The sequence below is a fragment of the Hippocampus comes genome, unplaced genomic scaffold (assembly GCF_001891065.2).
Source record: "Hippocampus comes isolate QL1 unplaced genomic scaffold, H_comes_QL1_v1.1 scaffold156, whole genome shotgun sequence".
Lineage (NCBI taxonomy): Eukaryota > Metazoa > Chordata > Actinopteri > Syngnathiformes > Syngnathidae > Hippocampus > Hippocampus comes.
The window spans coordinates 2065954-2090350 of NW_017805744.1; the positions used below are offsets into that span (position 1 = coordinate 2065954).

General features: G+C 40.6%; 1 protein-coding gene across 1 annotated transcript in view; it reads left to right on the top strand.

Moving 5' to 3' along the window:
* The window catches only part of mid2 (midline 2), a 105570-nt gene that overhangs the window by 8121 nt on the left and 73052 nt on the right, over nt 1-24397 (top strand). Inside the window, exon 2 of the mRNA XM_019883916.1 lies at nt 19847-19928. The gene's annotated coding sequence lies outside the window, so the exon portion shown is untranslated. The remainder of the gene's footprint in view (nt 1-19846; nt 19929-24397) is intronic.

The following is a 24397-nucleotide window of genomic DNA, read 5'->3' on the forward strand; positions in this document are numbered from 1 at the left end:
TACAGTATTTAGTACAAATAATTACTGTACTTACCCTTGAGTGGTATAACGGGGGGGAAAAATCAGTCTTTGATGCTAGACTTTGAAAGGTATTCATCAAATATTGTCATTCTACTTTGCAGTACATCACAACTGGTCATATACAATGAGGTGTATCTAATACTTTGATTGCTTTACTTTGCTCTGTGAAAGGAGCAAAACATTGTAACTCTTGTCTATGGTGTTGCAACGACAGACAGAAAAAAAAATAGATCGTTAACCCTTTCATGTACCCTGTAACCTAATAACATGATAAACTGTCCACTGTAGTAACCACTGACCCTGAATCCCTGTCTGATAGCCTATCAAAACTAAATATTTATATTGTTGTCAAATCAGAATATTGGATCATTCGTTCGATGCAGGTGTACCTAATGTGCCACAGAAGTTGTTAGACTGTGTGCCTTTCACAGAAAATTATTTCTCAAGTCACACAATTGTCATTTCTATCCTAATCTCCTAAAACCAAGCTTATTAGATCAGTCTTGTGTGTTTGTCTGTCTGTTTTTTGTTTTGCATGTGTATTTGCATGCTCTTTGTTTTGTATTAAAAAGGTAAATAGAACTTTGAATAGAATTGTACTTTGGCAGTCATTCTTTCTAATACCACCAGAGAGAGCTGTACTTCTCTTTGAGAATCACTGCTTATGAGGATACCAAAACCCGGTCTAAACAAAAATTGATAAAGATGTTGTAGTGAGGCATTAGACAAGCTTTCCATGAGTTGTCATGGAGGACACAAGTTTAGCCTGTTAGGGAACATTTTGGAGAGTTTTTGATCACGAGATCGCCAAAGCTTTGGGTTTTTTTGTAGCGCTCCTGACTGACCCGGAATGTATTATATCAACTATAATCTCATACATAAACGGCATCGACCGCCTCTCCCACCAAACTCACTAATGAAAAGCGGCATTCTACACGTGTGCCTTTTTTAACAGAAAAAAAAAATCATTTTCATGTTTAAATAGCTTGATACTTCCATTGTATACATATATATTTTTTACATGTTCAATGTATTTTTCTTCCCTCAGTGTAGAGAACAAAATCTCTTACCTTGCTGACAGTTTCAGATGTCACTTCAGCCTTTGTCCGAGCTGACACTGCTTCTTGTGACATATCTAAAAACAGCTGACCCGGTTCGGGGAAACCTTCAAAATAATGCTCAGCTGACTCAATCAAGCCCACACTCCAAAGCTCCACAGCCATTGAAGAAAGGAAAAGCAAATACTGTACAAACATGCTCTCACACTCCCCAAGTGGGCCAACAACAAGCCAGACAAAAACCACAAAAGAAAAAAAACAAAAGTTCCCAACACTGAAAACAAGGACGGAAGAACACTTCCATATGTCAGAGGTATTACAGAATTACATCATGAAAAAACATCAAATACATACTGTGGTAAAACCATACCAGAAACTACGACAACAACTTGTATATCCAAAAGACAGCATAACATTGTAAAGGAATTGGAACATTATCTACGACATCCCATGCAAATCATGCAATAAAACTTGAAGAAACAGCACCCACAAAAAAAGAGCACCAAACATAATGCAAAAAAGAAACAATAGGACATTATACAAGAACATAAAAACAAAAAGCCGGAGAAGAAAACACTGACCATTGCAGAAGAAATAATTACATCATGGACTGGGAGATGGTGAATTTGATCACATCACAAATCAATACAGTCAAAAGATGGATGCAAGAGATATAAGGAGGTGTTGGGATGGCATCGTCAACAGGGACGAGGGGGCTTACATGCTCCCACACACCTGAGACACCCATCCTCAATGGCCGGTGGGGGATGGGTGCACAGCCTTGATCGGGTTGGGAGCCTTATTTTTAAAGTTTCCCCGACCCAATCAGCTGTTCTCGGGCACGTCAAAAGGAAGCAGTGACAGCTCTAACAAAAGATTTCACAAAGAAAACACGTCTCAACAACAACAGAGTGCTTGATGTGTACCCCCCCCCCTTTTTTTTTCCCCACATTTCTTGCCGTCCCTGTATGTATGCATGTTTAGGACACCTATAACCACTGGAGTAATTTCACGAACACAGTCATGTGCCATTCAAAGCTGCGGGCTTTTTGGCCGCAAGACGAGCTCTGTTTCATGATGCATTTCGCAGCATATGGCTCCCACCAGTTGGTTGGTATTGAATTTCTGCAGTAACAAAAGCTCACAGAACTCTGCTATTCAATACTTCAGCAGACTAGACGCAGCCACCTACAGTAGATGTCTGTGACTTTTTCTTTGTTTATGCCCTCTCTTTTTTTATGGTGTGTAGGAGGAAGGTGGAGAAAACACATGCTTGTATAACTTGCAAACTCCACATGGGGGAGGGGCCCGAGACACAATTCGTACCCAGAACCACAGTTCGTGCTCACCACTCATCACTATGCTGCCATCTCAGTTCTTGTTCATCCCAAAAGCGTTTATTATTGAAATGCCTCACCACCAGACTAATCCAAGCATGTCTAGATGAGCTTATTTAGGGCACAATCATGCCAGAACAGAAAAAAAGGAGCCAGGACTTTCCCTCTACTATACTACTAAACTATAATTTCACCAAGTTTGAAGCATAGAATCGTCCCAAAATAATTGGTAAATTAGCTAGAATACTATAACACAAATCTGTCACTTTGCATTTAATATATGCTAGTTTTATGGAAGCACAGTATCTTTGGGTCGATATTTAGTGGAGTGTGAACACTTTATTTGTCTTTTTGTTTTGTTTTGTTTTGTTTTGTTTTTACAATGAAGACCTTTTAATAGTAATTGGACAAATAATAATGCCGACCTTTGAGGATGGCGTCAGTATGAGAATCGGTTACTCTTCCACACGTCTGCTACACTTGCTCAGCTGAAATTTCATATGCGTTTATGTGTGTTTTTTCCGAGAGGCACTAGATGGCACTATAGACATGTCATTCTGTCGATATCCTCTGCTCGCATTTCAAGTCGCATTTAAGTGGGTCAAGAGCAAAGAAGAAATTCAGAATAGGCTGATTTTGTTTCATGTGTGAATTTTTACCTGTACGTGTGTCAGAGAGATTACACTTTTTCATGTTGAATAATGTAACCCGTGTTCTGAAGAATAATTGCAACATAAGTCATGTCATGGCACTTGTGTGTGGATTATGTGCGCCAGTGAGAGAGTGAGGGATGGTGAGAAAGAAAGAAAAAGCGAAATAGCCTTTTAAAGATGATTTCCCAGCTAGCATATGCCTTGAAAATGCTGAATTTGCATTCGTGGGTGGGATTTGCTTCATTTTCTTGTACTTCTTTCCCCTCATACTTATTTCCCTACCACTCTTTCTTCGACTCCTCCCTGTCCATTTTCCTTTATGAGTTGCCCCCCCCCCCCCATTTAGGCTTCTATACTGTACTTTGCTTTCCGTTCCAGGAGTTTCATAATGAGCTTCATTATGTAATTATGTAATAGTATATAATGAATGACTTGTTTCTGTACATCCCATTAGACTGGCACTTCATCTACACTTGGCGAAGCTGTTGTGTATCGGCATCCCATGTGACCTTTTCTTCAACAGAACCAACAAATCAATCACATAGAACACTCTCTTTGCTCTAAACAAGTGCTCTCTAATATTTATCCACACTAATGAAGGCACTTCATAGTCAAGAGACCGGTTTGTGTGTATGTTTTTGTGTGTGTGTGTGTGTGTGTGCGCGCGCGCGCGCGTGTTTGTGCGCGCGTGTGCGTGTGGGTGTGTGTGAGGGATCGAACAAGCGAGAGAGAGAGAGAGAGAGAGAGAGAGAGAGAGAGAGAGACAGAGAGAGAGAGAGAGAGAGAGCGCGGCCACAAGTCCATTAAAACATCACAAAAGAAGGAAAGCATGCACTTTCACTTGCCATTCAATAAGGAAACATGACAAATTGATTTTTATTTTGCTGCAGCTATTGCTCACAGCTTTTACTTACACGATTAGAAAACGAGAGGGTTGTTGGTTACGCGATTTATTTATAGAGTCACATATACATGTAGTGTAATTTAAAAGCTTATCTTAAGTGGACTTACGGCATGCATATGCAAACTTCAGTGAAGTGGATATTTGCAAGCGCAGCAATATTTCATCCTCAAAAGGCTACAGAATATGACATGGCACTTTCTCTTCTTCATGTTCCATCGAGTTACAATGACTCTTCTCACAGGGAGTCCTGGCCAAGACAGGCATCAGATAATAGCATAAAAGACATAAGACAAAACAAAGCTACACACAAACAAGTACAGTATACTGTACTGCAATTGACACACTCTACACATGAGTGCGGTAGGCATTAGTCAACCAACCAAATACCTCAGTATTTGTCGGACTCTCTTCATTGTAGTGTATTCCTGTGTTGCCAAACTGACTGCCACTGGAGAACCTGTAAAAATCATCAATTTGTTTTTTGGAGCATTTATTGGTAACTTTAACCTCATCAGAAATTCTTGTTGTCGAATAAAATTAGTCTGTCAACATTTAATTGCCTCACGGTCTGGTGTAGCGGAGGTGTACAAAATGGTATAATCTGCATAAAGATACCTAAATGATACACAGTATATAGATGGAGAATAAAATGGGGCTTAACACTGACCCTTGTAGGATGCCCATTTTTCTTCCAACAAGGATGAGGTACAGTTATCCAATGCCCCGCACTGAGTTCTACCGCTCAGGTAATTACTATTAAAGGAGAATAATGCCATGATCATATTTTCAACATTGTAGTAGGTAATACGTCTCATGTTGAGTTTAAAAGCTCGACAGATGTGTCTTTTTTGATTACCGGTAAATACAGATATTGTGAAAGTTCCTTTTATTTTCCTAAATCCCCCTTGTTAAAATCCATTTTGAGAACAATGCTTCCTGGGGTGTTGAGATGCTGGCCTCCTGCTGCTGCAAAGGACATTTGTCATTTGTTCATTTTCATCTGCAAAATTCAGCAACCCAAAAGAGCTCAAACAAAGGGCGTCCTCTGTCATGAGAAGTTAAAGCGGGTTTCTGTTCTTCCAACTTGACAGTGCAGAAAATGTCTGCATTAATCCATTCACTTGTTTCTTTGTCTTTGTGTCCGTCTTGTACATATGTGTGTCTGACTCGAGCAATTTGGGAATACCCATGAGGTATTCTGCCACTGTTTTCTGTAAGACTTGCGACAAAGGCTCCGTTTGATGCTCAAACTCTTTAGAAGCCTGTAGATCAAGTATGCCCCTGGGCGGGTAAAGGGCTTTATTGTCAGCGATTTGCTTGAGGTTTGTATCCTCAGTTGGGATCATGGGAATGAGATACTGTTTGGCCTTGTGACGTTCATGCTTCAGCTTTCAGTCTTATCGTTGTGTAAAATCCCACATCATGAACTGACACGAGATGAGTTCAGTCATCGAAGGCGAGGAAGAGTTCACTCGCTCGTAGGTTTTGTCAATTCATGTGAAACTGCAGAGGACCATCTGATGCGTTTACTTAAAAAAAGAAAACACCCTTTCGGTACAACAACTATGTCTTCTCATGTGCTGCGTTACAAAAAATTTCCAATGGTGACAATGCACATTTTTGATCGGTACATTGATTGTCAAAGAGATATTAATTCAACGTATATTTAGAAGCGGTTCAGAAAATAAATGAATAAATATGTTTATTGTGGTTGTGGTTGCAGTTTGAAACGCTTTAATTAGGCGTCACTTGATTGCGCTGGTGTATCTAATTTTGTGGGCAATTAGCCTCCAATCCAAAGCAGCTATTAATGCAGCTCTCATGAAGCCACATTTTGCTGATATTGTTTTGTTCACAAAGCAATGTAATTCTCAAGGAAGCAGCATTTTCTTGATTTTTTTTCATAGGTTAATGTGAAAAAAATGTCCTTGCTCAAATTGATTTCGAATGAAGAAAAATAAAAGTCTTTGAATTGCAAAAAAATCGAGTATTTTCAGCACAGCGGGTCCCTGTCTAACGTGTTTTTTGGAGCATGGCTGCAAGTGTATTGGTGCCTATGGCTCTGAAAGTTTTGAACAGTGTAGACTAGAGCTTTATTCTCCATGTAACGTTCGACCAAATACACCCTTACTTGGAATAATCCTATTTCCATTTTACTCTAGCAAGAGTGCAATTTGTGTGGTCATGCAAGTGCCAACAAGACTCATCATGGTACTCAATGAATTGGTTCTACCTGCTTAGCAACTTGGGTCGAACACACAATAAAAAACAATACATTCACCTTCGAATAAACCAACAAAAAACATATTTAAAGGCCCAGAAAGGATTACACAGTGTATTTATAAATTGGTGGCCCCTATCTAGATTATTTATTGTTCATCGTGAGCAAATGTTTGTGACTCGTGTGTTTTCTCCTATTTCACACAATAGATTATACATGAGTTGTTGAACTGAAGCACTTGCTCATGAACAGAAAGCTTTATTAAATCAACCTTGCTGAAATTTTGTTAAATTCTAAACTTTTTGGGGACACCTTGAATATGAAAAAGTACTGTACTAGTGCCAAAAATTCAATAGAACATTTTTTTTCCAATTCAAATATTATTTGACCTGCTTAATGTCTTATTTTTCTGCCGTCCTCAGCCTTTCTCTTCTCATCTAACGCCAGTTTGATCTGGGATAAAAGCAGAATATGATTCCCTCATTTGTTACCTGGCATTGTTTGGCACAGTAGTGTCCAGTAATTTTATTTTATTTATCTATTTTTATGTAAGTACCTTATGGTTTTTTTTTTCCCAGCACACAGACAAAACTCAACAAATCTGAGGTACTTTTGAGTCACTTTCTCCCACATTATTTGACGTTTGCGTGCCATCTATGTCATTCGAAGACAAGCTGCTAGTCCCCCTACACTGAACGCAAGTCTGAGGAAGTTTGAAGGACATGCTGAACTACATTCATATTCAAGCGTGGTTTACAAATGGAAACGATTACCTCGAGGATTATGGCAGCAAGACTTCCTCTCGCTCCCAGATTTTTATTAGATGCTAGTTTGTTTTTTTTTGGGTTTTTTTGGTAGTGCAGCGCAACAGTTTGCATATCAAAGGACCAACATTTTCAAGAAAAAGTTATTGCATTATAAGAAAATACATTAGCTTTTTTAATTTTTTTTTTTTACAGAAATCGAAATAATTAATGATTCCCTTACTATCAAATTGTTAAAATATTTAATTAACGTCACACAGAGTCAGAACTAATGCCTAATGCCGATTATTTTGTTGTAAAAAGTGGCAGTGGCCTTTTAATAAACCAGAACAGATTGTTCATTATTTACCAATGTGTCGTTTCGTCCGTGAAGCCTGCCTTCTTCCTCGCCCTCTTCCCCTGTCAATGGCTGACTTTGCACCACCAACGCACCCTTGACAGCCAATGTGATCAAAGAGTGGGAAGAATCCCTAAAACAACATCAGGCACCCTATGAAATATTTAGATGGTGCAGAGGAAGACGGCACAATGAGAACAGAGCAAGGCTTAAGGAAATGCTGGAGGAAGAACGAGGCCTTGGAACACTCCCACTCATTAACCACTTTCTGAATTTGAATTTGACATGGTTAGCTTTTTCTGCCAGCTGTTCTCTAAACAGGAGCTGAAGGGAAAAAATTCAAAACAGGTGTTCAATCCATGAATACACCAATACATTTCCTGTTTTTCTTTAAACAGTCCATTTTCATCTTGCGTTTTACATTTTGACATCATGAGACAAAGATGACAAGGCTTGTCCAACAATCAACGCTAATGCAAAGCTTCAGAAATGGTGTTCTCAGAGGGAAGCAGCCGCTGGGAATAGTGTGTCACCGACAAGTTGCGACAAGGAGACGGATACTGGCAGAGCCACAGAAAAGTGCAGAAGTGGATGCCCTTGGAAGACATTGATCGACTCATGGATCAAATGCATGTCGTGAATTATGTTGGTCAGCTCCTTGGCCTGACTTGGCCTAGTGTGTGTGTCCTGTCCTCACCATTTAAAAATAAGGTCTAATTAGTTCTTTGAAACATTGCCATGAAACTAAGCGCCCCGTAGTACTCCATAAAATATAATGGGTAAATATTATTCCACTCTGGCAACTTTAAATGAACTCAATCAATCAATCAAACTTTTTCGATGTGACATTTTTCATACATAAAAATGCAACTCAAAGTGCTGTGCAATTAAAACATCAGAAATATAACCCTCCCCTGAACATACATGGATAGATATCCCCACAAGCATGTCTATGCACGCACACACACACACACACACACACACACACACACACACACACACACACACACACACACACACACACACACACACACACACACACACACACACACACACACACACCCTGATGAACTATATTAAAAAAGACATGGCAAATGGCATCAATTGTTCTTATTAAGTTCCGTACCAATACGACCTGTACGTCATCAAAGGCCCAATATGGGCTCTGCGCAGGTGGGGAAAAGTGCTGGGTTGGGAGTCTGCTGACAATCATCTGTGGTGCTACGCATCTACCAAGTTGCTTTGAGTGTCAGTGTTGTCGGACGTTAATTTAATTCCACTTGGAACATAGTCGTAATTCAGCCACGCAGATATGTTGCCTTCACATTAGAAGTTGCATTTGTTTTTGTATCGTGAACAAGTTCATAAAAAGATTGGATGTAACAAAAAAAAATCCCTGTTGGGCATCACGCCCTGCCCTGCAGTGTGAACACAGCCAAAGTCACTCCTTTGTATTGTGGTGTTGTTGATAATGAACGTAGATGGGTGTGTGCTAAGATAATTTTGGAACAGGGAGTACACACCCTCTCTCATAAAAGAGTGACATTGTGTTGTCAAAGATTTCCCAACAAGATTTGCAGACTTTAAATCAATATTCTTTAATAGAGACGTTAGCATTTTTTGACACAAAGAAGTTTTAGGTCCACACTGAAAGTAACCAACAAAAATAATACTATACTACGACAGCAGAAAGGCATTGGATTGTGACAATTAAATTGATATCCTATGACAATGAAAGTTAGAGGTTCCTGACATTCTGATATTTGATCAGTACAATTTTCGTGTTTGCAAGTGTGGGGCTTGCCTGCATTTGGGACCACCTGTTTTTGCTTCCACCTCAACACCTACTGTGAGAGGAAACTGCATTTTCAAAGAACATTGTTATCGGACACATTAGAGTGCTATAGTTGCAGGTTTCAAAGAACAGGACAACATTTCTTTGTTAAAAGCGTAAAGAATGCCAACTGAAGGTGTTTGTTTTGCGCAAACAAGCTCTTTTCCATAAAGCTATATCTTGAGAAATACGGTTTTGTTTTGACAGTTCATTTCCAGAGTGCCTTCGTTCGGACGGACCTCAGTGTTTCCTCTGTTCAAAGAAGATAATTGAATGTGTTAAATCAGTCTTCCCTCTTGTCCTCTGTGCTCCAAACTCATTATTAGCTGGTGTACAGTGCACTGCAAACATCATCTCATTTTGTCATGTTTATAGTTTGGTTTTTGATGGCCAATAAGAAAAGTCGTTTTCCAATTTGGGCAAGGTGGATGAAGTGCTAGAAGCAACCGTCATTATATTTGCAAAGTATTAAACAGGGTTGTGAGCGGCTAGTGGTCACAATCTCCTTGAGATGAGCTACTGTAGAAGATTGTGGCTTGGCTAAGTGAGTATCTACTTTCATAGGGCAATTTGTACTGTGGTTCAGTAGGCTAGGAAAGGGTAGTGAGTCTAATGGGTGGACTTGCTTTGCTCCAGTCAGGAAACTGTGGTTTGGAGTCCTGGAAAAAAGAGCGTGCAACAATTTTTTTCATGGATAAATGAAGCTTGAAACTATAAATAGACAGTTGTAAGCAGGCTGTAGGCTGAGTCATGTTGCTGTTTGCTGTGCTTATTTAAGGCTTTATTCTTCAATTCCTGAATAGACTTTATGGGTGTAGTCCTTTGACCTGTTTGACCTTCATGTTGTGTACAATGAATAAAGCAGTAAAATGTGGAGGTACGCGCTTCACAGGATCAGGGCCAAAGAATTCCAAAGCAGTCGTCAACCTTCATCAAAAAGGGTCTTACAAGCCGGTTTGTGGTCAGAGAAGCCTTTTTATCATATCTGTGGCGTGTCAGTAGTCAACATGTGGAAATACCAGCTCAACCAAGCCTTTTACGAATCTTCACGAAACCCCCAAATTCACACCGTTCGCAAGCGTCTGAAACTATTCAGTGAGATAACAGCTATATCTTTTCATTAGGGTAGAAGAAATAGCTAAAAATTTGAGATAAGACGCTTTACACTACATTACATCACCAATTTAGCATTTTCAATCAGAATAACAAAAAACATGATGTTTATGGTTGAATTTATTACGAGGCTCTTTGAGGGGGCCTTTTAGTCAAGTACCCAGTTTTGTCCTTTCCACAGCGAAATTGTGTGGGCCTATACAGATGTTCAGAAAATCTCTTTTAACCTACCTTTTTGAACTAAGTTGACATTGAACTTTGAAACATCTGTCATGTTCCAGCCATTCACAGACGAACCAGCTCAAATGTACAGTAGGAGAATAGAAAGTTCTGATGTTATTGAGTTGTGATGAAAAGGCTCAAGGTGTTTTGTGTCAACATTGGTTTTGCTCATTGCTAACTAGGCTGCCTGCAAGCCCACAGGTACTATTCACCTCCCTCTTCTCCTCCATGCTCTATTTTTAGCAACGCTATGCCGGATCATTCCCCGGGATTTTCCCTTTCTTTGCATCCCAGGCTCTCTCAGTTCTCCTACCACTCCAACAATACCGGATTGATCATGTATGCCAATGCATCCTCGTGAAAAAATATTTTACGTGAGTAGTGTTGCATATGCTCTGCAGAGTCAGTGTGAGGCGTACATGCAAGTGAGTTATTTGCAATCAGAGCTTACTCATGTTTGATTCAGTTAGCAGCAGCTGCAACTCCTCTCAGATATGAATGCATCAGCACTTGTTGGTCTGTGGAGATGAAGCGTGCTTATCCTAAGTACATATGTAGAATTTAACCTCCTCTCGAGTCTAAGTATCCTGCTTGAAGCTCTGTTTGTGTGAATGTAATGCGGTGATTTCATTTCAGCCTAAGTGGGGTGCTTTCATCAAAATACCCTAGGATCAAGAACCGCATATTTCTTGCTGTGGTGAAATCAGCTTCTTTTAGAGGCGGATCTGTGTCATGTGGCAAGCCAGCCGACATCCCACCCCATAGATTGCCGGGCCAATGGCAAGCCTAGCTTTTTGTTGAATGACACCGGGATGAGTGTCACTCGTTTCCAAATGTGCACAGGCACCAACTGCTTGCTTCTACTTGTGAGCAAAGCAAAGCCCAGAGTGTGCAATAGAAGCAGCAGCGGAAGAATGTTTACTCATGGAGGCTGCAGTTCAAGAGGTGCATGGAAAACTCACCAAACAATAACATTCCCCGCCCGACATCACCACTGAGTTGAGGTCACTGAGCAAACAAGTAGATGCCCAATGCACCGAATGCTGTCATCTAATCATACTGTGTCTGTCACCACTGACTAATTTACTTCCCCAAAACTCACACACTAAAAGTGAGTACCAGTACCCAGAGAGATTCCATTGCTTTATCACTTGCGAAGGCAACATTCCATCACAAAGTTGCTAAATAACATGTCAATTAATGTGTAATATGGGGCATGACATCGACAACTCAACTGAAAAATATCCTCAGATTTTACACAGTCAGCAAATGCTAATCTTTGCTAACACTGCATCTCTGTTTACGTTTAGCTTTGATATGATGTGCTTCAGCTGCCGCATCAAAGTGGTTCGTTCACCCTGGAACTTCAGACAGCCTAGTTGCCAAGTCAGTGGCTGACAAGCTTGTTGTGGTTATTATGTTGATTAGCCCCATTGTTTTGTAACACTGGGACAGAAGTTACAGACACATTTTAAGATGTCAGCAGATGACAAAAGATTTACATTATTTGGTTATGTAACTTCAGCCTTGATGGGTGGACATGCACTTCAGAGACACACTGACTTCATTTGTATGAGCAGGACATCCAAAAAAATTAACATTCCATAGTATGTTAAGTCTGAGCCAGCACGATGGTTGACTGGTTAGCATGCCCACTTCACAGTGCAGATATCTGAGGTTTGATTTCATGCTCGGCCTTCCTGTGTGGAGTTTGCATATTCTCCCTATGCCTGCGCTGGTTTTCTCCGGGTACTCCAGTTTCCTCCCACATTCCAAAAACATGCACGGCAGCTTAATGGAACACTGTATATTGTGCCTCATTATGAGTGGGAGCGCGAATGGTTATTCATCTGTATGCCCTGTGGTTGGCTGGCAACCATTTCAGGGTGTACCCCACCGATGCCCGAAAAAAGCTGGGACAGGCTCCGGCACACCCACAAACCTTGTGAGAATTAGCGGTTCAGATAATGGATGGATGGATGTTCAGTCTGCCTTTATCTTTTTAAAATCAGAATTGTTGAGACAGATAGTTTGGTTTGGATATATTCCTTCACTTCGTCCTCATTCAAGAAATACTCTCTTTTAAATCAAACTATACTTCATATATTTACAGTTAAGCTTGAGCATGGTTAGATTTTTTTTTTTTTTGAATTTAATGTGAGAATAACAGACAAATGGATGTTCAACTGTCACAGGAGGCAAATTACTGCATTATGTAAATTCAGGAACAGTTTGTGTTGAAAAATGAATTATTTAATGAACGGCTGACCTTCGATTTTTACTATTTGTTAAAATGGCTAGCCATGTTTGGGGTAAATACATTTTTTGCCTTTAAACACAAAGTGACACAGTCATGATTCATGTGTCTGTTGCCAGTAGCGGCATTTTGAGGACAAACCTGCTTTACAGCATTCCTAAATGACTCCCACTTGCAACATTTGCAAGAACGAGAAGAAGCCATTTGTCAATTTTACAGACCTTTATGGCGACAGACAGCGACTGCCAGTAGAGTGATCTAGATCAGTGATTCTCAAATGGGGCTACGCGTTCCCCTGAGGGTACGGGAGATTTTAAAATATATTTAAAACGTAGCATCAATGCAAAACATAATGCATAACATTGATCAAAGCAGTTGACTCCCTGCCACCAAGAATGATGTTTTCTTTTTTTTCATTCTTATTATTGTTTTGAATATATTTGTATTTCCAAATAACACTGATGGTGTTGCACTCAGTTTTAAATCTTTTTTTTTTCCATCTAAAAATGCTTTGCGCAGCCTAGGGGAGTAATTGGCTGAAAAAAATATTTGACAGGGGACACAAAAGTTGAACACTGATCTAGATAATATTATGTGCAACAGGAAAAGAAATGTAAAAACTGGAGAGGTTGAGGGCTGAGTTGCATTGAATGACATTCAAGCCAGGATGTCAGAGTTTGGCATGGACAAGGGTCAAATTAGCTCAAGCTTTTTGTTTTACAACTTTCTTTTATTTGTAAGAATACAACAACTAAAACGCCTCAAGAGTTGAATCAAGGCTGAACTCTTCTTGATTGTGAAAGACATTTCTCCTTCAGTCCAGATGCTTCTTAATTCCGAAAACTGAACTGCTATTTAAAGTTAGCTGACACTGTTCTCAAATCCAGCTCTGTTTACCTTTTGGCTTTTGATATGATCTATTTAGGTTTTTTTTCATCGTGGTCTTTTCCCTTGCTGCCAAGTCATTAATTGACAAACTAAAACATCCTTTTAAGACTAAAGATGAAATGCCTTTGACAACCATGAAGAAACCAGTTGCCTCAATTCGATGGAGAATTTAATTTTCAGCCATAAACACAAACACAGTGGGAACCCTCCATTTCCTGTCGGGAATATTATGAAATAATTTACGAATACCAACCAGTCAGCCAAGCAGTGTCACTGACCGGAATGTATTTGTCAACCTTAGAGGTTCCATTTTTTTCAATTGCCTGTCCTGCCAAAGTTGTATTGTTTAAAATGGATCCCTCCTTTTTTGAGAGAAAAACAAATCTATTCTCAGTCACACTTACTGCACTTCATTCCCTTTTCTCTCATCTTGTGTCCTGCTGTCTCCTCCCTCCACCTATCTGTGGCATATGACTTCTGACAGCTCAGGTAGCCTGCAGCCTCCCCTTGGCCACGTACAGCGTGAGATGAAAGGCTTGCAGCAGAAGCCCGTTCAAAAGGCCCTTCTGCTCTACCTAAGCTGCTCTTCAGAGGCTCTGCCGGGCAGATCGAGAGCAGGGAGGAGGCAGAGGAGGAGACATAATGAAGATAATGACAGACAAAAAGAAAACATAGTAATGACAGACTAAAAAGAATTGTTATGGTTGCCTTGCTCCTGATGTGGAAGTCTCTCTCAGTGACCAAAGAGGCTTGCACTTCCCTCCTTCCCTCCGTTTTCTTTTGACTTTATACATGCAGACTGGAGGCCACCAAGAGACTTTGAAACAGATTCTAAAAATCCACATCCTTTGATATATCAAGTCAAGCTGAGGTCTCACTCAACGACGTAACATCTTGCGCCTTCCACCAATTCTACAGATCTTTATATCTGGGGATGAAATTCAGACTCTCTGCCCAAAGTCAACATGTATTGCATCATGCATATTAACTCAACTGGGCCAGTTTGCTCCCTCCTGCATACACGGAAAGCCTCACCAGCCAGAACAGTAGGAGCACATGCACAATCTATCAGTGCCTAGTACACTGTCATGGATTTCTTGAAGTCAATCGATCCAGGTTGCTTCTCAGTTAAAATGTATGGTCTTCCTGTGCAGTAAATATGTTTACAATATGCACATATTAACTTTGCTGAGTTATTTTTATTCTCGTTAGTTAGTGAAATGGTTGATCAAAGGTGTTTTTTTTGTTTGTTTTTTTAATCCACGGTAATTTAATTTCAATTTAGTTCAAAAAGGTAGAATGCAATCCGTTATGATGACTCTTATAGTGATTGATTGTGTGGCTCCATGGGGCACCAGCATGTATATGATGTGTCGACTATCTCAGTTAAGTGCTGTAGGCCTGAACTGGGAGATTCAGCCTTGGGAAGTTGCAGTAACTTGAAGTCGTAAGTTGTAAAAGAGCTGACGGTTGGTGATTACAAGAAACTCATGCGGGCCAAAAAGCAATCAAATCCACACTGCCCTGTACTCTTACACATGGCTGACATCTGCCTGATGAGGAGCTCTGCTGTCCCGCTGGGTAAAACGGGACATAATGAAGGAAGCGGGATGATTAAGAAGAGATGGGAAGTACGACGTGCAACCCATTTGTTGGTGTACATCACAATTGCGGCTAATTAATTTGGTTGCTGCCTTTCTCCTGACTGGTGACCAGTCCGAGGTGTAATTTTCCTTTTGTCGGAAGTCAGGTTCCAGCTCCACACCACCCTGAAATGGATAGATGGATAACATGGTTGCTTACTTCCAGCTCTCGCAATGTTTTTTACGTCGCTGGCGAAGAGGGAGCCTTTTAATCAAACCTACAGCCTTTCAAACATGCACCGGCCCTTTCTCAGCCAAGCCATTTCAATTCCTCTTTTTTTGCAACCCAAATTTTTAACTTTTTGTTTCCTGTTAGTGTTGTGGTTGGTATCCATGAAGCACTTTACGACAAAATCTGCCTTTAAGTCGGCATGATGATATAATCTGAACTAATGCCCAGCAGTGTGCATGAAGACTTGAATTAGCTGTGTTTACAGTGTTATAGAGTCTAAAAATTGCCACACGGCTCTGCTTTATTTTATCTCATGAAGTGTAGAACTCAGACACTCCGAATCTCAGAATCTTTTCATGCCTCTCATATTTTCCATTCCTCCCTCCTGCTGCCGCTTTCCATGTCCTCCCTCTTCTCCGGCTTCAATCGAGCATCTGATCACAGGCTCGGGAGAATGGGGGATAATGAGATTAGGCCTGTACATGTTTACACATTCTGATTTGCATTGAGCTTTTCCTGTCTCTTAGTCTGACCCACATTCTCTTCTCCTGGTCTGTGCTTTTCATGTCTCAAGTCTCTTCCTCTCTCTGGTTCTTTGCTTGTGTTGCAGCAACGGGGTTACATGCATGCGGGGAAGGTATATTTTGTTAACGAAATAAGTGGTGCTTCACACATTGCGCCAATGTGGTTTCAGTTGATTGTAGCTTGTCGGATCCACCTGAGCTCTTGAGTCTATGCACTCTAAGCTCGTCCGTCAGTCTCCTTGTTCAGCAGAAGATGCAGCTGCAGTGGTATTGGTAGTGGTGCTGACCTTTTGATGGTGGGTAGCATGCAATCATAAGATGTATTTGATTCTCAGAATGTGTAGTACACACGCACTGTGCGCAAGCAAAACAGCTAATTGCAGCCTCCTTTTTGCCACCCGATGGTCTGAGAGCTGCACAACTTCAGAATTTCTACACACTGAAGCTTTCTAAATGGAAAAGAATCATACTGTTGAGACTAGAACTAAAGCAACCAGCAACACTAGAATCTCGGGTTTCGACTGCGAACCCTTAGAGGAAATTCAGTCGATAAATTTAATTACAAGAGCTTACCAAGAAGGGCTTTATGATGGACATGTGCCATTTCTGGGGATTGGGTTGCATTGCAGCCATTTTACTAGTACATTTTTTTAAAGTCTAAATGTTATATACAGTCTAGTACTGTAATTAAATTGTGCAAATGCTAAAATCAACAACAGGGAATTGATTATGCCTAATTTGGTAACAATTGCATTCTGAGGCTATCAATCTTGTTTTACTTCACAGCTCTTCCACTGGGTATTAGATAGAGCAGATGTACCTAATGTTACTGGCGGTCACCTCATATGTTCCGATTTACAACTGTCAGGAGTTCCAGAGTGCTCCAGGACAGAATCGGATTCCACTAGCACAGACACAGATAAGAGCTGACAAAAATGTTGATTAACAAAACACAAGACCGACAAAGTACAACGAAAGGCGCTGGTAACAAAGAATCAGGATAAAATGAGACAGACGCTTGCAAAATGGAAGGACAAAAGATAAAAGCAAATCACTTGTCACAAAAGGAACCACGGAATCCAATACACGTATGGTACACACCGAGAATATCAACAAGAGCTACTGACTAGTACAAGAAAAATACCAGCAAAACGTGAAAAGCAAACTATGAGGCAAAAATCATGAGTCTAGAAAATGCACACTTGGAACAAGAGTCATGAGCACAGCTGAATAATCTGACAGCACGTTGTTGGTGCGACTCTTCTTTTTAAGGCCATTGATTGATGGTGAGATTCGTAACAGGTGCGGCTCTGGAGGGAGTGCGAAAGGTTAGTGTTTGTCTATGTGTACCCTGCGATTGGCTGGCATCCACTTCAGGGTGTACCCCACCCCCTGCCTGATGACACCTGGGATAGGCTCAAGAGCGCCCTCGACACTTGTCAGGGTAAACGGTTCAGATAATTGATGGACGGACGGTATTATTGTGCACAGTATAATACGCCATGGCAGCACGATGGTCGACTGGTTAGCACGTCCGCCTCACAGTACAGAGGTGCAGGGTTCGATTGTAGCTCAGGCCTTCCTGTGTGAAGTTCGCACGTCCTCCTCGTGCCTACTTGGGTTTTCTCCGGGTACTCTGGTTTCCTCCCACCTTCCAAAAACATGCATGGCAGGTAAATGGAACACTCTAAATTGTCCCTAGTGTGAGTGTGGATGGTTGTTCGTCCGTGTGTGCCCTGCCATTGGCTGGCAACTAGTTCAGGGTGTCCCCCGCCCACTGTCTGAAGACGGCTGGGATAGGCTCCAGCACACCTCCGACCCTTGTGAGGATAAGCGGATTAGAAAATGGATGGATGAATAATGTGGTATATCATTTGTTTGGCAGAAGTTCCACCTTTTTTGTTTTGCCAGCATTACATTATTCTTTAAACCATTTTTGCTCATGTATTGCTTGATTCTCATTTAAATCTGCAAGAATCTTTTTTTTTCTTCCTAACACTACACAAAAATACAATAGAAATCGAACTCATCAGCACACATGCACTATTTCCATCTTTGCCATGGTATATGTCTGTAGAATATGTACTCCACTTCTGATCAAACACAAGGCAAGCCAAGTATGACGCTCTTGAGCCTAAACCAACTATTCATTGTGATATACACTGGTTTGAGCAGGCTTTGCTGTAAAACCAGAACTTATCTTTCTGCATGATTGCCGCATAAAAGGAGCTCGTGCAAGCCAAACGTTTATGACAGCTGACAGCAAGGAGCATGCTCCCAAGCAGAGTTGCTACTCGAGCAGATAACATGAACACAGTGTTATGGAAGCAATTTTTCAAAGGATTGTTTGACTCCGGATACCTCTTAAAGGCTCTCGACACGTCAAAAGCTATAGCTTGTCAAGTAAACTTGCACACATGTATTAATTTGACATCATGAGACATTGGCATTTAATGCTAGTCAAAGACTGCATCTGCAACATGCCACATCTCACTTCATTACTCGGGAATTAGGGTTATCTATGTCATAAAGTATGATTTTATTTACATTGTGCCTGTTAAGTGAGTGACATTTCTGATCCCATTTTAAAATATGTTTTAAAACTTCGTAGGTTTTGTAATGAAATGAAAAGAGGCCTCCTGATTTTGAATTGTGCGTGCTTGTGTCGCACAGGTCCAAAGTCAAGTCGGTGCATATTATATGTTACGAGTTGCAAATACACTTTGAGAGATTATTGTGCAAATGTCAAAAAAAATTGTTTACTATTAGTATCTTCTTCAAGTGGTATCGTTGATATTTCAAATACCTGTCAGTAACAAGTGTAATACCTGTCCAAAGCTGGTAGTAACCATCAAGGACATCGGGCTTGGCTCCAGGCTGTCTATTGTGAAGCCGGAGGTGAACAAGGTAGCGTGTCAATAATAAGAAGGTCTCTGACTTCCATGGGCTCTGCGCAGAAAATGTACAACAGCATACATGTGTACAGTCACACGCACGCACGGGCAGTCACAATTCAAAGGTCATGGAATGTTTGAATTAGTTTGAGGATTAAATGAAGTCACAGGAAATGAAACTGAAATACAGGACCCATTGATGGTCCTTTTTCTTGTTTTATAAATTTATGGGATGTATGGCAATTGGAACTAGAGGTTTGGTCAATGTCCAAAACTGAAGTTTATTTGACAAATAAAGGCTATATTATTGCAAACTTGCTGACAGATTAAATCAAAACAAACACAACATAGACTAACCTCTTTGGCTGCTCTGATGGAATACTGTGGGAATGGATTAGAAAAAAATTAAATAAAAAAACACCAGATTTCCACCGATTGAACAAGATATTTATTATAACACTCTACTCTCAATACAGTTGAAAGAGATTCATGGTGAACAGAACAGCTGAGAAGAAGATCAATTTCTTCTTTGTGCTCAGATGTTCTGAAAAGAACACGTACTATCTAGTGATGGGCTATTGTTGAGCAATGTGCCCTTGATCAGCTTTTGCCTGAGAGGTGGGGGAGGAAATAGGAAGACATGATGCATTTCCTCTCAACACTTGCACCGGTCATTTGTCATACAAGTATGCATCATATGCGTGTTCTTCCTGGACAGCTGTGCAGGTGATGGGGGTGACTGTAATTTCATGTGGAATCTATCTCAATGGCCCCTCAGCGGTTTGGGAACAGTGTCAGGTCCAGTCTCTAAAGGCCGCTTTGTTTACTGTCAACAAGCTCAGTGGTCCAACCTGCTCTCATTCTGTCACCATGTCTGTGTCCCATGGCAACAATTCATCACACCTTTCTCTCTAAAGTGTTTACAGGATAGCAACAACTTGACTGTTGTGATATTTCAGTCAGCCAACTGGCATGAAATTGATTTGGAATGCTCTAATCTACAGGATGGATGACTTTGTCCTTCCCACCCTGACGGCTTTACATACCTCTGGCAGGAGAAGCTGCAAGTGATCGTGCCGCATTGAGGTGAGTTTTGTGGCAGTGGGCATGGGAGTGCAAGAGTTAATGCAATTTTGATGGCACAGCAGCAAACTTCTGTTGACTGCCTTCCTCTGACTGTATTTCAGGTTTTTATTAGTTGTTCATTTGCTTGAGCCTGCTGAACATTACTCCACTTTTATTTAAGGTGCATCCCAGCGGCTAATGTGTCTGCTAAATCATTGTCAGCTGTGGCCCGGCGTTAACTTGCACAGTCCCAGAGTAAACAAACAAAATTAAATGTTGAATTTACAGAGGCTGAAGTTGCTGAAGTTTGTACAGACCAATATTAACTGTCCAGGTTTGCCAGACTAAAATGTAGTTCTTGTCTTCCGATCATATCAATGTATGTTGTGTTGTTATGTGTTTACTGGGATAAACCAAAGTACTTTTAAAAATCCAAAATATAAATGTGTCCGTCCATTCATTTTCGATACAGTCTGTCCTCATCAGGGTCATGGGCAGTGGCGCAAATATTGACCGGGGCTCAGACTGCATGGGAGGGGGTTGGGGGGGGCACGACGCTGTCCAGAACCTCGGGGCGGGTCAGTCACGCTGAGTGGCTGGTGTGGGTCATGATGAGTCATAATGAGATGACGTGGAGCGAGCAAAAAGAAATGACAACAATTTGCAAGATGAGGTTAATGTGAAATTTACTCAAATCGACTTGTTTTTCTAATCAAAGCCAGGCAAAACTTCACATTTCACCAAAGTCAAATAGTAGCTTTCTAGCTAGCTCAATCACTGAAGTGGCATTGACCCAAGCACCGCGTCCCACTTCTCCGTGCGGTCAAAGGAGACCGTCACTGTCAGATATGTGAGTACTTCTATTTGTTATGAAGTGGAATTGGTGGAATTTAAATCTATAGCAACCTATTTGTTGTTGTTGTTGTTGTTTTTTTTTTTGGTGCCGGACCTTTTTGCATATATTCAAACAGATTTAAAGTTTGTAAATCAGAATATAGAGTACTGGAACATTTTTTGTGACATTGTTAATGTTTAATACACAAATCACAATATTACAATTGGACGCCCCTCAAACATACTGTACATGGTGACAATTGCAGGTCTCTCGAGTGGCTGTGCATCCAAGCATGTGGCTGAGTGCATCCATGCATGTTCTTGTGTTTTGGCAGTGGTCTGTGCACGAAAAAAAAAAAAAGTGTACAGGGCCCGATCACCATGTTGTTACGCCTCTGGTCATGATTGAGCTAAACTGGTTGCCAGCCAATTACAGGGCACATTCAGACGAACAACATATGTCCATTCACACCTACAGAGAACTTAGGTTCTGAAATCAACCTAAGCACCGGAATATTGGAGGAAGCCAGTATACCTGGAGAAAAGCTGTGCAGGCCTAGGGAAAACATCCAAACTTCACATAGGAAGGCCTGAGAACTCCAAACCTCTCCACTGTGAGGCAGAACTGGGTGTTAACCCAGTAAAGCACGGTGCTGCTCTAATCTACAGTAGGGATGTAACGATATCCAAACTTTATGTTACGATATCACAATATGAACCTCACGATACGATAATTGTCACAATATTGTGGGGAAGTTGGTAATATAAAATAACCTCATGATACTGTATAAAAACTCACAATATTGTCACAAAACTCATTTTGAAAGAAAGAAGCACAATATAGTGTTTTGTACATAACAAAAAGAAACAAAGAAATAGGATGGGGCAGTCATTTTCTCTTGAGTCTCTTGAGGACTTGCACACTGCAAGAACCAAGACAAGGGCACAGAAAATCCTTCTGGACCCCCCGCACCCTGCCCACCACCTTTTCCAGCTACTCCCCTCAGTCAGGTGCTACCAATCCATGTGCACTAAATCCAGCAGACACTTAAACAGCTTCTTCCCTCTAGCCATTAACTCCCTAAACAGTAACTCAAATCTACCTGTATAGTGGCTCTTTGCAATTTTGCACAACCCTGTGGAACAGCATCCCGTTTTAGTTATTGTAGCTCCAGCTCTGTACTCACTAGAACCACTGTCACTGATCTAGATTCCGCAGCGCCAGACACTTTGAAGCGCTCAAGGACATCTGCACAATTGCACACTTGTTGTACTACAAATACTGATACTGGTCACTTTAAAATGATTCAATGATTTTCTGCACCAACTGTACAACTGTCATCGTATTTTATTCTACCATTGATCACTTTAGCTCTGCTTGGTACTTTGCACATTGTCTCACAGTTGTCACTAGGTGGTACCACTGCACAACAGTTCACTTACATTACGGAATGTCCTTCTATACTTGTTGTCATGTCCTTTTTTATGATGATATTAGTGCAGCGTGTTCTACCGGAGACAAATTCCTTGTGTGTTCTACATACTTGGCCAATAAAGATGATTCTGATTCTGATTCTGATTTTATTGTCAATTGCTCTTATTCACTCAGCGGCGCAAATGATCATGGTCTATGTTGTTCACATTGCGGCCTTTGGCTGTTTACATGAATAACACTTAAAGTTGAGGCACTTACTTGCTAATGCACACACACATTGTGGATCAAGTCGATTCGCGATTAGCGCAGGTTTAAAACGTAGGTGGCCAAAACATGCCTAATTCAAGTTAAACTGTACTAATAAAGCAACCACCAGAGGTTGCTAAAACTGCACAAATGGAAAATAACCTGGCCTAGTTAAGAGATGTCGTGCTTTTAATTAATATCGTGACATGACAGCGACAGTTTCATGGCAATTTTAATAGCGCACTACCGCGATATTGGCGTTATATCCCTAATCTAAAGTAGATCTTATGAAATCCAAGGGGGGTGGGAGGTGAGGGATGATCCATCTGCAAATGTGCTTTTAATGGTTCATTGAGAAATAAGATTCTGTATGATGCAGTACAGTTTTACTTCACTGGAGACTATACACAATGAGAAATGATGATGGCAAATGGCCTTTCACTTGTACAGCTCTTTACTACCTGCAAAGGTACCCTATGTGCTTGAACATTTACCCCAGTGGAAACTACGGTGATAAATAATAATGGTGAGATGGTGGGGAAAAAATGAAAAGGCGTGATGTCCGTGTGCCCGTCTGTATTACATAGTCAGTTAGGCACAGTTAAGAGTGTACTGAAATCAGTGAGACAGATGATTTATTAATAATGCTTCAGGACATTCACCACACACACACACACACACACACACACACACACACTTGTTTATTTGGCCACACCTTTTCTGCCACATATCTGAAAGTCTTGTTGTGATTTGACATCAATTCACAAGTCACTGCATTGGAACTCTGCGGTTAAAAGGCTTCTGTTTTTGATAAGAGAGAAATGTCTGGTATTTGGCATGAGCAGTCGTGAAATCTTAAAGGGGGAACAGTTTGGAGTAATTTCTCCATTCTTCCTTTCAACTTGCCTTTTACAATCTATAAAACCGCACTGCCTCTTGGAAGGAATGTTCAATGCACCTTCATAACTCTGCAGGTGCTTTAGGTTCTGTGGAAAAACCACCAGACCAGAATATTTCCCTCAAGGTCCCGAGTGTCTCAGCAACTTGCGCAGCAGGTGACTCTGAAGGCAAGTATATAGCACACAAGTGTTCTATTTTCATAAAAAAAGTGAATTTAAAAACACAAGAGCATTCAATGACTGCAGACCTTTACTCAAACTGTCCATTCTCAAACGAATTGCCACCGAATTGCATTGCAGAATAGCACCCAACATGTCAGTAAGAAAAATGTATCATTCATTCCTTTTCAAATTCCTTTTTTTTTTAAACATGTTTTTCTCAGCCCATTCTTGATAGGGCCCATCCATCCACAACTTTTCTAATCCTTCTCTTAAACAAACATTTAATCTAACGTTTACAGACTGCATTACAATCTCATTGTGAGTGACACTGTCCAGAGCATTTTCCTTGTGAGGTGCTTCAAATATACTGTATATGTGTGTATATTACACATTGCAACAGCCAATTATATTCATATTGTTAATACTTGCTATCTGGATAAATGCAGTATGTGACAACCATGGAATTATGGGATATTAAAATGTGCAGTGCTAGACAGAAAAAAACGCCATCTTAAAAGTGACTTAGAAGTCCATAAACACAAAAACAGAATTTAACACAGGTATTGCCAGCCTCATAAAATCATACTGTTGTCCAGTTAATCCAGCAAATTAGATCATTAAATGACACAACAATTATGAATAGTTTATTCTCACATTCATATCTGTGATTATTGTAATTACTGCCTTTCGGCCTGTTTTGCATTTTGCACAAGATTTCTTCTCTTTTAAGTCTCATTATTGCCCAGCTTTGCATCATTCTACACAGCGAAAATTCAGGTTGTTTGTTGGATTTAATTCAATCCTGAAACCTGGAAACCCACGCTACTTCATTTTGAAAGCTGTGCTCGGTTGTTAACTGACCCTAGGACAGGTGAATAAGTGAGGCATTTTACATTGCATTGTGGCATGAATAT